At 36.6% G+C, this 14,319-nt stretch overlaps 1 protein-coding gene across 6 annotated transcripts in view; it reads right to left on the reverse strand.

The window, feature by feature from the left end:
• The window catches only part of dip2a (disco-interacting protein 2 homolog A), a 122,289-nt gene that overhangs the window by 55,220 nt on the left and 52,750 nt on the right, over positions 1 to 14,319 (reverse strand). Inside the window, exon 1 of one of the 6 annotated variants that reach the window (XM_065293143.2) lies at positions 2,418 to 2,563. The exons of the other annotated variants lie outside the window; for them this stretch is intronic. The gene's annotated coding sequence lies outside the window, so the exon portion shown is untranslated. Of the gene's footprint in view, positions 1 to 2,417; positions 2,564 to 14,319 lie in introns of those variants that run through there. 6 annotated transcript variants of the gene reach the window in all.

A 14,319-nucleotide genomic window follows, 5' to 3' on the forward strand; every position in this document is an offset into this window, starting at 1 on the left:
TGTTATCCCAGATTACTGACAGATCTTAGGCTGCACAGAAGCTTTTCTCCTTCAACAAAAGACAGATTGATTCAGCGTGAAGGCCACGGTCCTCTGACTGACACCACTAAAGACAAAAACACATTCACCTCTCTCATCCAATCACATCCATCTCAACCTTCACATGACATCAGGAGGGGGATGCCGGGAAATCAACCTACATCTGACAACAGTGAGTAAAAGCCCTCATTTTTACTTTCATATCAACCAAACACCAAAATAAAGAAAAGGTTGATCAGTCTCCAGACACGTCTCAGACAGATATTTTTAGTCGTGTAGGTGTGTCACAGAGTCATGATGACAGAGAGTAAAGAGGTTTTACTGTCTCCAGGGTGAGACAAACATCATGACAACAATGGAGTACTGTAGAAGAACTCAAGCCACCGACCTGACACATCAATTGTGTTCAAACACAGAGCGTGAAACACAATCAGTCTGTTCTCCTGCATACACAAACCTCTCAAAAGACCTTCTGTCTCTCTCTGTGAAGATTCAATAACTGCGTACAGCACTTCCTCAACATTTCATATCATTTAAATGAGTTTGAGGTGACAGTGGTTTAGATGGGGATCAGATGCAAACATAAGAACTAAACATTAGCTGAGTATTGAAGAAAAGAATCAGACAATCACAATGCACTACTGTATATCAGTTTATCTGAATTACACCTATACAATAAAACATCTTGCTTGCCTTCTTCTTCTCCTGTGCCATCATCATCCTCACAATTTATGGTTTGATGCCATGTCGGTATGTTCAGTTCTAGCTCCATACAAGCAAACCAGATCATTTACAGAGAAATCATTTATTGCCCTGTTTATTTAAAGAGCCCATTTGGTCTGATTCACGATTTTACTTTTCCTTTGGTGTGTAAGTGTGTATCAGTACATGTTAACAATATGCAAAAGGTACAAACCCCAAAGTAAACGATGATGCGAGTTATCGTCTCCAACGTAAATCTCTTTTCTTGGACTACAACAAACATACGGATTGTAGGCAACAGTTTACTTCCTGGGATTGGGGATGTAGAGAAGGCCGACATTATCATAATTCCTCCCACTTTAGCCTGTAAATTAACTCCTGTTAGCATTGCATTGTGAGCGAATCTTTCAAACATGGTAAGGAGCGTCGCATCTTCAGCTGACGTCAGAGGTATTCAGGCCAATCACAACGTACAGATTAGCCGGCCAATCAGGGACACAGCGCTTTTCAAATCGATGAGTTTTGTACAAAATCAGTGCATTTCAGAAAGACAGGGAAATCTGGAGCTACAAAAATGTACTGTATGTGGAAAATAATGTGTTTTTTAAGACAATAAACAACGCAAACACATTGTATTATACCAAATACACAAAATAACGTTGTTTTTAGCAATAACATAGGTGCACTTTCACGGTTTTATTTAACCAATAGTGTGAGTTTGAAGCGGGACTTTCTGTTTGTACAACAACGGAAGACAGTGACAGGACAAGACATTTAGGTAAAAATCATCTTCAGACCTTCATTCAGACTAAACTTTTATTCGGTCTGATAGATGATGACAAATCTTCATCAGAAAGAGAAACTAGGGCTGTGCAATTAATCATTTTCATTTCCAATTTCATTTTTTTTCTTCAAATAATTACAAAAACAAGATAATTGAGGTCAAACAAGTATTGTCAGATTAAAATATAAGTTGTGTGCTGCTGAACCAATGTGTTTGTAAGGCACCACTGCTTTGACAAAATAGCCGATTGCAACACTTACTAGATAAAAGGTAAAAAATGCATGAAAAAATGCATGAGTCACTGAGTAATCCGGTTAAATATTCGGGATTATGATTTTGCCCATATCTAGATTTAAAGAAATGTTCAGATTGAATTTAAGTCTGTTAAGAGTATCTGTGAAACTTAACTTTATTGATTTCATACGTATTGAAGACAGAAGCATCTTTTCTCATGACAGTAAACTCTTCTGTGACTCAATGAGCTCAACATCCCAGTTAACTATCAAACAACATGACTACTGCTGAGATCAATACCAGACATTACTAACTTCATTTCCAACAAGACAAACACCCTTCAACCCCTTCTCATTTAGCAAACACTGAACAAACATACAGACTCAATTAAAATCACAAACTGTTCTCAGATCTGCCAAAAAACAAAACAAAGTCTGCAATCAAAAGTTCAGATCTCTATAAACTCAATCCAACAAATGTGTTATTCACACAGCCAGGTTTTAACTTTGTACTCTTAAAGCAACAATTGTCTAACAAAAATAGATTTTTATTTTCCTTAAAAAGCTTAATGAAAACAAAGATGAACTAAATAAAAGTTTCTCTGAGGCTGCAAGTAACTGACGAACAGAAGAGAGGAAACTAACATCACAGTACTCACCTATCCATCAATGAGAGTCTTCATGAGAGCAACATCAGAGAAATAATATCAGTCCAACACATACAGTCTGAATAACTGCACACAAGACTCTCTGTCTGTCTGTCTGTCTGTAGAGCAATAAAATTGTACAAAAGTGTAGAGAAGCATTGATGACACACACACATGTCCACAGTTCATCCAACCGGCACACGGACTCAGAAACTGCCCTCCTCACAGAGTCTGGTTAACAAGAGTATAAGATCCCCACCTCTCTCTCTCTCTCTCTCTCTCTCTCTCTCTCTCTCTCTCTCTCTCTCTCTCTCTCTCTCTCTCTCTCTCTCTCTCTCTTGTTTATGACCCCTCCTCTGTTTCTCAGACTGATGGATTAAAGCGTAACAAACCCCTCCAACCCCCAACACACCAAACACTCTCTAACAAATAAACCTTTCACAAAGGAGCCACACCAAACATCTCTCTTATCATAAACTCTTTTCCTTTTCTTTACCACATGTTTTTTTTAAAAATCTAAACATAATTGATTCTACAATATGTTTTTCAGATGTTCTTAATATCTCTCTCACACACACGCACACACGCATGCACGCACGCAACCCCGCACGCACGCACGCCTGCGCGCACACACACACACACACACACACACACACACACACACACACATGTGTGCACATATTTAACTTTGCTGTGTTATGACCCATCATATAAAATCTGACAACAATTAAACACCATTGTTTATTTCATGTCCAAAAAACAAATTCATAAACATAATAATGAAACTGCCTTGTTAACTCAGATATTGTCTTTACTTAAACAATGAAGTAAACATCACTTAATATTAGTGGTCGACCATTATGTTTTTTTTATGGCCGATACCGATATTAAGAAAGCTGTAGAGCAGATTGGCCGATAAAACCCAAATGTTATTACAGTAAATAAGAGATAAACAGAACATTGGTGAAAGTAAAAATACATTAGTTATGCATAAATATACCATTTTAAAGTACTTAAAACATATTTACAAGGCATAATTAATGTGACATCTCACGGTACTGTTTGAATAAGTGGGTTGAACTAGTAGTGTTTTGTGTTACACAACGTAACGTCACGTTAAAAAGTGAATAATGATCGGTCATTTTACTGTCTGTCAGACTTTGGCTTTACATTGAGTGACACTGAGTTTCTTTTTTATTATAAACATCAAATTTAAGTAATAGAAAAATGTATCGGCCAATGCAGATTATAAAAAAGTCCAAATATCAGCCGATATATCGGCCTCTCCAATATACAGTCCTATCATGACTGGTATTTTGTGTTTTGCACATATACTTACAAATCTTAGTTAATTTAACTTTTAATAGTATAAAATCCATTAAACTAAAACATTCAAGTGAAATAAACTTTTTATAAAATTATCAGTAGGGGAAAGCGGGGCACCTAATACTTTTTGGCTTTGGCTATTATATTTATTTATATAAAATAAATATTAAAAATGTTTAACAAAGTTAAAGGTTACTAGGAATTGCTGACATGTTTTAAAATGCTGTTATGTTTTAGGAAACAAGACAGTGATCAAAATAATATAAGATTGGATTTGGCGACTTACAAACCCTACTCAGAAATTGAAAAAAACATAAGATGAAGAAATTTACTTTCATGCCTCCAAAAACACTCTTTGTTCAATATCTTAGCCAAAACACATCCAAACTTTTCACAAATTCACAGGAGATCTTCTGACAGAAAGAGAAAAAGACCAGAAGCACAGATTGCTCGACCCTGTAGAAATTATGTAAAGTAGTCATGTTTCAATTAACCCCACTTTAGTTTGTGCTCTCCCATAATCCTTTGTGCCTGAATATTTTGAGTATTTATGCTTTTTTACAAGAACTGATAAGAACTTTAAATACTTAAATATTTGTTAATAAAATGTCATAGAGGTTAAAGTTCTTATATTATTGATGTTGTTTGTTGTAATAATAATTTTGGGAAGTCACCGTTTAGGTGATCAGTGTTTACTTACATGCAGTTCTGTGCAGCACATTGTGTTTTAGTTTTTCTTCACAGCAGTACTGACAATGTATGTCAAAAACACATTTGTGTGTGTTTCTGTGGAGAATCAAGTTTATTCAAGTATTGATTTATAGTCTGTAATGAATTGTGTGTTATAATACTATTTATAACACTAAAAGTAAAATAACTATAAATTAATTAAACATAGAAAATATTTGAATTCAGTTAACAAATCGAGATGTTGGACAGAGCAGTTCATATTACAAATAATTTCAAGTAAGATGAACTTAAAATTAAGTTTACTGAACATGCTGAATTATATTGGAATTACTATAAATTTTAAGTTAAATGTACTCTTGTTTTAGTTCACATTACTTTTAAACCAATTGTTAAGTAAATACAACTTGTCCGGGTTTATAGTGTGGTTTGATTGCAGCCCTGCATGACTGTGGAGATGTTAGACAGAAAGTCTCCGAGCTTATATGGGTTTAAGCTCAAAACACGTTTAACCATCAAACACTTCTTTGTCCAAACTAAAACCTTTATTTACATAAAAACAAACACACATACACACTCAAATGCATAACAAACATGCACGTGACACACAAAGCACACCTGCCACGTCTAAACCCCCCACCCATCCCAATCATCCAGCATCCATCATCCAGCAGAGAGAAAGAGATGAACTGAATACATAGAGTTTTTTTTATTATTTCTTCATTCTGGTGTTTATTCATTTGGAAAATAAATATCAGAAGAAGCTCACGGTGATATTCCAGAAAGCTGATTATGTGACATACCCGAGTATGTTTGAATTTAAAAATGTCTATATGTATTCCCTGTGTGCGCGCGTTAACTTTCGATAATATGTGGGAGGTTAACTAACTGAACTAACTATTATCAGGTGTTTTGGAACCGACATAATCAGGGTAAGCAAATTTTGGTTAATGAACCAAAAGTTCAGGGTTTGGCTGATGGTAGGTTAACCCTGGTTTCTGGAATACACCCCAGGGGATATCTTACAGTCAATGTAATCTCTTACTAGGGATGGGACGATTACCGGTTTCACGATTAGCCACGGTAAAATGTCCTGACGGTTAGTATTATTGTTTAAAATTGTATTATCATTATAACCGTGTTTGATTACCGTGATTTTGAAAAGCCAGAATCAGTTTGACGCGAGTGTGCACATGCAACATAGTTTTTTGCACAAGAAGGCATTTAAGGGATAATGTATTGTATTCATTCACGGTAAACTTATTAGACAGATTTATTTTTTTACCCCAGAAATAATTTCAGGGACATGAAATATTAAATTAGGATTTTCAAAAATAAAACTTAAAAAAAAAAAAATTCAGTGTGTGTATCAGTTCTTTTTGAACATTTCTATTTCATTTTAACAAAACCATGATAATATAGATAACCGTGATAACTTTGGTCACTATAATCATAATATGAAATTTTCATCCCATCCCATCCCTATCTCTTACTAAAGAGAATCAATGAAAGAGAAGCTCAATAAGTGAATCTTCTGTTTGAGTTAAAGTAATGATAGGAAGTCTCATTGTACTTCTAAGATGTGATGTAGATCTTTTAGAAACTTTTTCAGATGTTTCTTTGTGTCTAAACAGGATCGGCAAACAAATAACACAAGACTTCTGTCTAATCTTCTTATAGCTTAAGTACAGAAATGACGGTTAAACTGAACATAAACAAACAAACAAACACACGCACACACACACACACACACACACACAAACACAAACACACCAGAAGTATAAACATGGAATTGTCCCCGTAAACCACATATGCCAACGTGTGTGTGTGTGTGTGTGTGTGTGTGTGTGTGTGTGTGTGTGTGTGTGTGTGTGTGTGTGTGTGTGTACCTGGTAATTATCACGTTGTGGGGACCAATTGTCAACAAACGGCTGATCTAAAAACAGCTAAACCACATTCAAACCTCAACAGATGCCAAAGGTCACAATTTTCTATCGAACTTATGTCTGCAAAACATAAATACATTAATTTATCTATGTCTATGTTTAATTTGATTCATCAGACAGAATCATCTGTGTCCCTGTATGTTTAAAAGGACTCATTCAATCGCCAGACTTTCTTCTGCACAAAATAAATATCAAAGAGACCCAGACCACAGAATGAGAAATGAAGATAAATATTCAGGTGCGTAGAATGCACACACACACACACAAGCGTGCGTGCACGCACACAAACTCATCTGTTGTGTTGTGAGACAGTCTGTGCCTGTGGTCTCACTGGGTTTTCTGGCAGAAAGACCACCAGTCATCACTCCAGTACCATCTGTCTAATAATCTCACAGACAGGAACTGAGAGACACCACACAGACGGCCCATCTTTAATGAAGAACACTATCAGCAGGTGGCAGCAGAGAGCCATTGAACACAACGTACCACACCTCTTTCTATCTGTCCCCTTCACAAACCCCAATCCATTCACAAATACACCTGAATGAGACCTGAGACCAACAAATGACACCCATCACATCTGATTCAGTTCACAGATAACATCCATCCATCACCTATCTTTACATAGATCAGAGAAAGACACTGGACCGCGCTGTATGATACATATGAGACAGGTGACCATTGTGCACACATGACACTCCACTGCAGTCCCTTATCTCATTTTTCATCCTCACGGGCAAACACAAGAGGAAAATCAGGAAGATCAGCTTTACATTTACATATTTGGCATCTGACAGACACATTTATTCAAAACACGTGTAAGTGTGTTTCCTGGGATTTGAACCTGTGACCTTTGTGAAACCAACTGAGCAACAGAAAGAGTTTTGGAGTTGTGTTTTATAATGTTGTGCTCTGAACAGAAGTATTAATAATAGGAATGCACCTATATATCGACCTACAGCCGCCGAAAAAAATTAAGATACCACTCCAGTTTTGACATTAATCAACATTTCTACCTGTATTGTGAAAATTTCTGTCCAGTGTCTGTTGATTTCAACACAAGCAAACATCAGGAGTAGGGCTGGAACGACGCGTCGACGTAGTCGATTACGTCGATTACGTAATTACGTCGATTTGCCGGAAATGCGTCGATGCGTCGCATTGTTTACGTTTTCAAATGAAGGCGGCTTCAGCTCCGACCGGATAATACAAGTGTTATACCAAACAGCCAGAACGTGATCAGAAGTGTGGGAATACTTTAAGCAGAGACCAAATAAAACACATACTGTGTAAAACTGAAATGGCATACCACAGCAGCGCAACATCTGTGCATGATCATCTTAAAAGAAAACAACCTGGAGCTCTCCGACCTCAGAATGACGCGACGGCAGCGTAAGTATTTGAATTTTTACAGTAAGTTTTTATACAACAATAGAATCAATGCAGGCATATATGGTGCTTAATACAGCTGTGTTTACATCTTAGTTTAATACGAGTTGCGAGACGCCTGACAGACACGACATTGCATCGCGTCTGGGCAGTATGTTGAAACAGTAAATAAAGAGCGGAACAAGTTTAACTTTTTATATTAAGAAGTTATGAAATAATAAGTTACTGTGTTACACTGAGATAGGCATGTGCCCGCGTGCACTGAAAGCCAGCTGGCAGCGCGGAGTTCCCATAGCTTATTTTTTTGCTATGTGCGCAGATATTATAAAAGCTCGTCTGGTTAGGTATTCCTGACATGCGTTTATTTAAAGTAACAGCAGCGTAAACGCCGTTTATAAAATATTAGAAGATCATGCTAACTAAATTTGTATTTACCCGAGACTTAAGAAAAGTTAAATGTTAAAGTTGATGCTAAATGAGAATGCAGTAACGTTACTACTGATAGTAATAATATTAACAGTAATAATATAATGGTTACATTTTATAATAAGGGTTCATGAATCACAATGAACTTATTTTTACTTCAGTCTGAACTAATGCTGAGTAAATGCATGTACTAATCATAAACGAAGTGAAGAGTCATCATTAAGTACAACATGACATGTTTTTTAGTTAATGTATTAATAAACAATGATTTCATGCGAGTCATTTTGTAGTTAATGATGACTCTTCATTAGTTTATGATTAGCACTAGGGCTGGAACAATAAAGAGCAGGACATGTTTTTATATTAATAAGGAGTTATTATTCAGTTTGATTTATTTTTATTTTACTTCTTTAATATTAATATATTTTATTTGTTTAAGGTGAATAATGCCCCTTTTGCACTGTTTATGTTAGGCTGAATTAATGTTGGACTTGTTTTTATGTGATTTGTTATATTTTCCTTGGCACTGGCACTGTTTGTGTATTTGTTTAATTGAGAAAATGCTTCAATAAAATGTTGGCATTAATAGCAGATGTTACATTTATTATTTGTAAAAAAAAATCTTTATTTAGACTATTCGAATAATCGAAAAAATAATCGATAGACTAATCGGTTGAAAAAATAGTCGAAATTTGCAGCTCTAATCAGGAGTGACATAAAGTCACCCAAAAGCAAACGTAAAAGAGAGAGCATGGTAGGACACAAAAGATGTGATTAAAACATTAATTATATAGACATAAAATGTATATTTCTGATTTTTTTTTCAAAAATATATGTAAAAACATTAGCATTCATTTGAACTTGTTTTCTCTGCAGTATTTAAGGTTGGAAAACACTGGATTTTTTTATTGTTATTAAGACATGAATTTTCAGTAAATAAATACAAATAAAAACATTAATTTTTATTAGGAACTTGGCAGAAATGTTGTCAGTAGTTGACAGAATGAAACAAAAATGATCATTTTACTTAAACAAATACCTATATAGTTAATCTACCAAAAACTGAATACAATCTTATAATGGTTTCCTAAATATTTCCACATCTGTATAATTGGCAGAAATTTTGATCACTATTGGACATCGACATATTGTTTAAAAACAGTTGATGATAAGGGCAGATTATATATAAACACATCACAACAGATTTGTAAACTCTGCACTACTAGGATTTTATAACATAATATTTTGAAATGAGTAAAAAACAAAACAATCGGTATAGGTAGATGTCAATGTCATTCTAAACAGAAACTCGCACAGACATTATGTGTTGGTGCATCCCTAGTTATTAATCTCCCACAAAGACGTGGAGAGTAATAGGTGCTGCATGGTTAAATGAATAAAATAAATACTATAAGAAACCATTTATTATTTTACACACAAAACAAAATGTTATTTATTCATCAGTTCATAAGATGTTTTTCTTATAGACCTGTGCCACATTGCAACACTCAAACAGGAAAACTTGCAAATATTTAATGTCTTCGTCATCTTTAGGGGCTTAAAAACTTTACATTAATACAATCTACTGAAGTCAAGTAAGAGCAGGGGTCATATATAGAGGATTTTAAATCTTAGGAAAATGAAAACAAAAGTGAAACCACAGATTAAACATATTGTGTCAGATAGACAGATAGAGATCAGGTTTACTGACCATAACCATGTCTCATGATAATGTCAGCTGACACTTTATAATGATAAGAATACGGAAGTGAAAGAATCTAGAATGTACAGATCTGTGTGATGTCAGAGGTGTGACATCACTCGCGGTCACTTCACTTCACTGATCATAAAACAACATCTGACTGACTGAGGAGAAAAGGTCAAATGTGTGCTTGTACTGAGATAAAGATAACCTTGAGACACCTTCAGTATACAGTCAGTCACCGTCCATAAATTCTTGGACACTTAACAACCATTAGATAACCCGCCATGATGTCAACAAAAGGAAATGATGCTTTACAGTAACAAAATGACATGGATACTAACATGCTTTAACACAAGCATGAACATTTTATTTTATTCATAAAGTTAATGATGCAAACAAGACAGGATTTAAGGATGACCATATCAAGCTACAGATGACAGGTCAAAGCTTCTAGACAAACTGGGCACTCGAAAATCCACAAAGACTGAAATCTGACAAAGTCTACAACACGACTTGATGCTGATGTTATGGTAAAGGTTTGTGCTCGCTCAAGCTTAAAGGATTAGTCCAATTTCTTAAAAAAAAATCCAGTTAATTTACTCACCACCATGTCATCCAAATGTTGATGTCTTTCTTTGTTCAGTTGAAAAGAAACTATGTTTTTTGAGGAAAACATTCCAGGATTTTTCTCATTTTAATGGACTTTAATAGAGCCCAACACTTAACACTTAACTCAACACTTAACAGTTTTTTTGATGGAGTTTCAAAGGTCTATAAACGGTCTTAAACGAGGCATAAGGGTCTTATCTAGCAAAACGATTGTCATTTTGGCAAGAAAAAGTAAAAAACATGCACTTTTAAAGCACAACTTCTCGTCTTCCTCTGGTCCTGTGACGCGCCAGTGCGACCTCACACATTATGTCATCAAGTCAAGAGGTCACGGATGACGTATGCAAAACTACGCCCCAGTGTTTACATGTGTGGAGAAAGAGGACCGTTCCGATGTTGTTGTATGTCGAATGATCCTAATTAAGGTCTTTGTGTCAGTTTATTGTTTAAAATGGTCCGCAAATGTGCGTTTCATATATGTAACACGTGACCTCCCTACGTCACTACGCATTTACGTTAGGTCACGCTGGCGCATCAAAGGACCGGAGATAGATGAGAAGTTGTGGTTTAAAAGTGGATATTTTTATTGCCAAAAATGACAATCGTTTCACTAGATAAGACCCTTATGCCTCGTTTGAGATCGTTTAGAGTCCTTTGAAACTGCAATTTTAAACTGCATTAAAACTGTTAAGTGTTGGGGTCCATTAAAGTCCATTAAAATGAGAAAAATCCTGGAATGTTTTCCTCAGCAAAACATAATTTCTTCTCAACTGAACAAAAAAAAGACATCAACATTTTGGATGACATGGTGGTGAGTAAATTATCTGGATTTCTTTTTTAAGAAAATTGACTAATCCGTTAATGTGTTATTGCAGAGCTCACGTGCAGCTGTTTAGTTACCCCACTTCCTCCATCTGACCTCACTTTTACAAACTCAATTAATCAAACAAACTAGGCCAGACTAACAACAGCACAAAGGATGGAAGTCAGAACACCTCTGGGAGGGTTTTTCTCTTATTTTCTATGGTAAGCAAACACAAGACTTGGTGAGCTGGGCTGATGAATATTATAATAAAAAAAAAAACTGAACTTTTCTGAAAATGATTCCTACTTGAGAAATGACAGATTTACAAAAATCAACGTTCATGATTTGGCTACAGTGTGCATAACCAAATCCAAACCCTCTACAATCTTCTGAATAGCCAGTGTTCAAACTTGGCTTTTTATCATACTGTACATCTTTTCTAAAGCATCACATGCGTTTTACACAAGTTGAGCAAAGTGCTTTCCAATATGCCAATATTTCCCCTCTGTTGTGTTCCCGTGGGTCCACCTGACCTCTGTGAGTTTCCAGCAGATCTCAGAATCCTTTTGAAGAGATCTTAGTCAGTCCAAGGAATCCAGCGGGAGACGGTTTCGCTTTGAACCCATCAAATTCATCTAAGCTCTCCCAAGGGGTCGTGTGTGGGGGGGTTGAAGGGTGCAATGAGGATTGAGATGAATCATGTCCAGGAGTGTCTCCACCCACCACAGGCATTGTTCCAGAGAGGTCTGGCATCTGGAACCCGGAGGATTTTTATGGTGTTGATTTAAACGCAGACTTCCAGCATCTGCGGCTCTTCCCCCCTCATTCTGGAAAACCGGCCCAACCGAGGGTCTCCATGGTGACTGCCTCCTCTAACGGACACATGGGACGTATGGTACGAGAGGTCGGGTCTCAAACAGGGCAGGATTGATGGCTCGTATCAAATCAGTGATAAAACACAGTTCACAAATCAAAAGCACATTAACATCCAGGATAGATTCTATTGGCTCTCAAAAATCTGCCTAAAGTGTAATAAACTAACAACAGACTAAAAGCCAGTGGAGAGGGCAAACAAAGAGAGGTTGATGGATAGCCGGGACAGCTCTACTAGTTGATCAAACTCCTCTGAGCGCCTCCAGTTGCCAAGCATTTCCCTCTTTATTGTCTGGAATGTTGGCGTCCGCGGCAGGAAGTGGTTTCTTTGTGTTCCACCTCCTTCCTGCCGCCTCACTGCTATGAGCTGTGTGGTGTTCAGAGCTTACAGACAGGACAACAGTCAAGTGTGTGTGTGTGTGTGTGTGTGTGTGTGTAGTGTTTGCGTGTATGTGTGGTTACAGGAAGCTGATTGTAAGAAGCCCACCAGGTCTCTGTTCATACATGACAGGTGACAAACACAGGATAGTAGGACTGACCTCTCTGATACAGACACACAATACCACTGTAGAAACAAGTAGGAGTTTGTGTGAATCTGCTCTAGTCTGTAACATTGAACACAATGTGTGACCCATGCTGGTAACATGAGTAAGAATGCCCACTGCATATTTTGAGCTAGAGGCAAAATGTTGATTTTGGTCAAAATTGAGGTTTTCATAAAAATAGGTACATTAAAGGGATAGTTCGGCCAAAAATGATATTAAACCCATGATTTACTCACCCCCAAGGTGTCCGAGTTGCATATGTCCATCGTTTTTCAGACTAACACATTTTCGGATATTTTTGAAAATGTTTTAGATCTTTCAGTTGATTAAATGTAATGTTACGGGGTCCACCCATAGTCCACGACCTTCAAGTCCAAAAAAAGTGCGTCCATCCTTCACAAATTAAATCCAAACAGCTCCAGGATGATAAACAAAGATCTTCTGAGGGTAATCCGCGCGGTGTTGTTGTAGAAATAACCATATTTAAAACTTTATTAACGAAAATAAATACCTTCCGGTAGCGCCGCCATCTTAGACTCCTCTGTATTCAGGAGAGAGTATTTGTGTAGTGTACGCACTTTTCTTAGTGACGTATGACAAATTCGGAGGGCGGGGGCACAGAGCAGCAGCAGAGTAGCCTCTGTAGGCTGCGTAAGCTCTCATCCTGAATGTGGACGCGACTAAGATGGCGGCGCTACCGGAAGGTATTTATTTTCGTTAATAAAGTTTTAAATACGGATATTTCTACAACAACACCGCATGGATTACCCTCAGAAGACCTTTGTTTATCATCCTGGAGCCGTTTGGATTTATTATGTGAAGGATGGACGCACTTTTTTTGGACTTGAAGGTCGTGGACTAGGGGTGGACCCCGTAACATTACATTTAATCAACTGAAAGATCTAAAACATTTTATAAAATATCCGAAAATGTGTTTGTCTGAAAAACGATGGACATATGCAACTCGGACAGCTTGGGGGTGAGTAAATCATGGGTTTAATATCATTTTTGGCCGAACTATCCCTTTAAGCCTTCGTCTAGCATACTCAATGCTCTGAATAGTCATTAACCATCTGAAATGATCTTTATTTGTATGTTTTCTGAGAGGTGTACCATCCTAAATGCTTAATGTAATACAAAGATGCGTCTCCATTTGAATGCATGTCTGACATTTTGGTTTTAAAACATGCAGGAATGAGAAAATAAGGTGCAGGCCCTGATTGATGTTAAAAGAGTCATTGAGAGCGATAAGACATGAAAACAATCTTCCTTGTGCCGACTGACACATCTAAACTGTATGCGCAAATGCGCAACCCAGATATATACACATCTAGACAGAATTACAGTTTAAAAAATATCTTAATGTTTGGTTAACTGTTGGGGTAAAATATCTGATGTGTAAGATTATACTAGATCCTTGCATTACAGTAGATAAAGCTGTCTGTATCAATGTCAATCAAACAATAAAAGAAAGAAAAAAGTTGAACATATATTGATATTATTTTTAAATTCGTGTGTGCTAAATCTATTAGTTTTACCAGTGATTTTATGGATGGATGCGGTGACTTTGTTTTTGAACCTTAAAAAATCTTTAACTGGATTT

This window comes from Paramisgurnus dabryanus, chromosome 15 (genome assembly GCF_030506205.2).
Source record: "Paramisgurnus dabryanus chromosome 15, PD_genome_1.1, whole genome shotgun sequence".
In the NCBI taxonomy this organism is placed as follows: Eukaryota; Metazoa; Chordata; class Actinopteri; order Cypriniformes; family Cobitidae; genus Paramisgurnus; species Paramisgurnus dabryanus.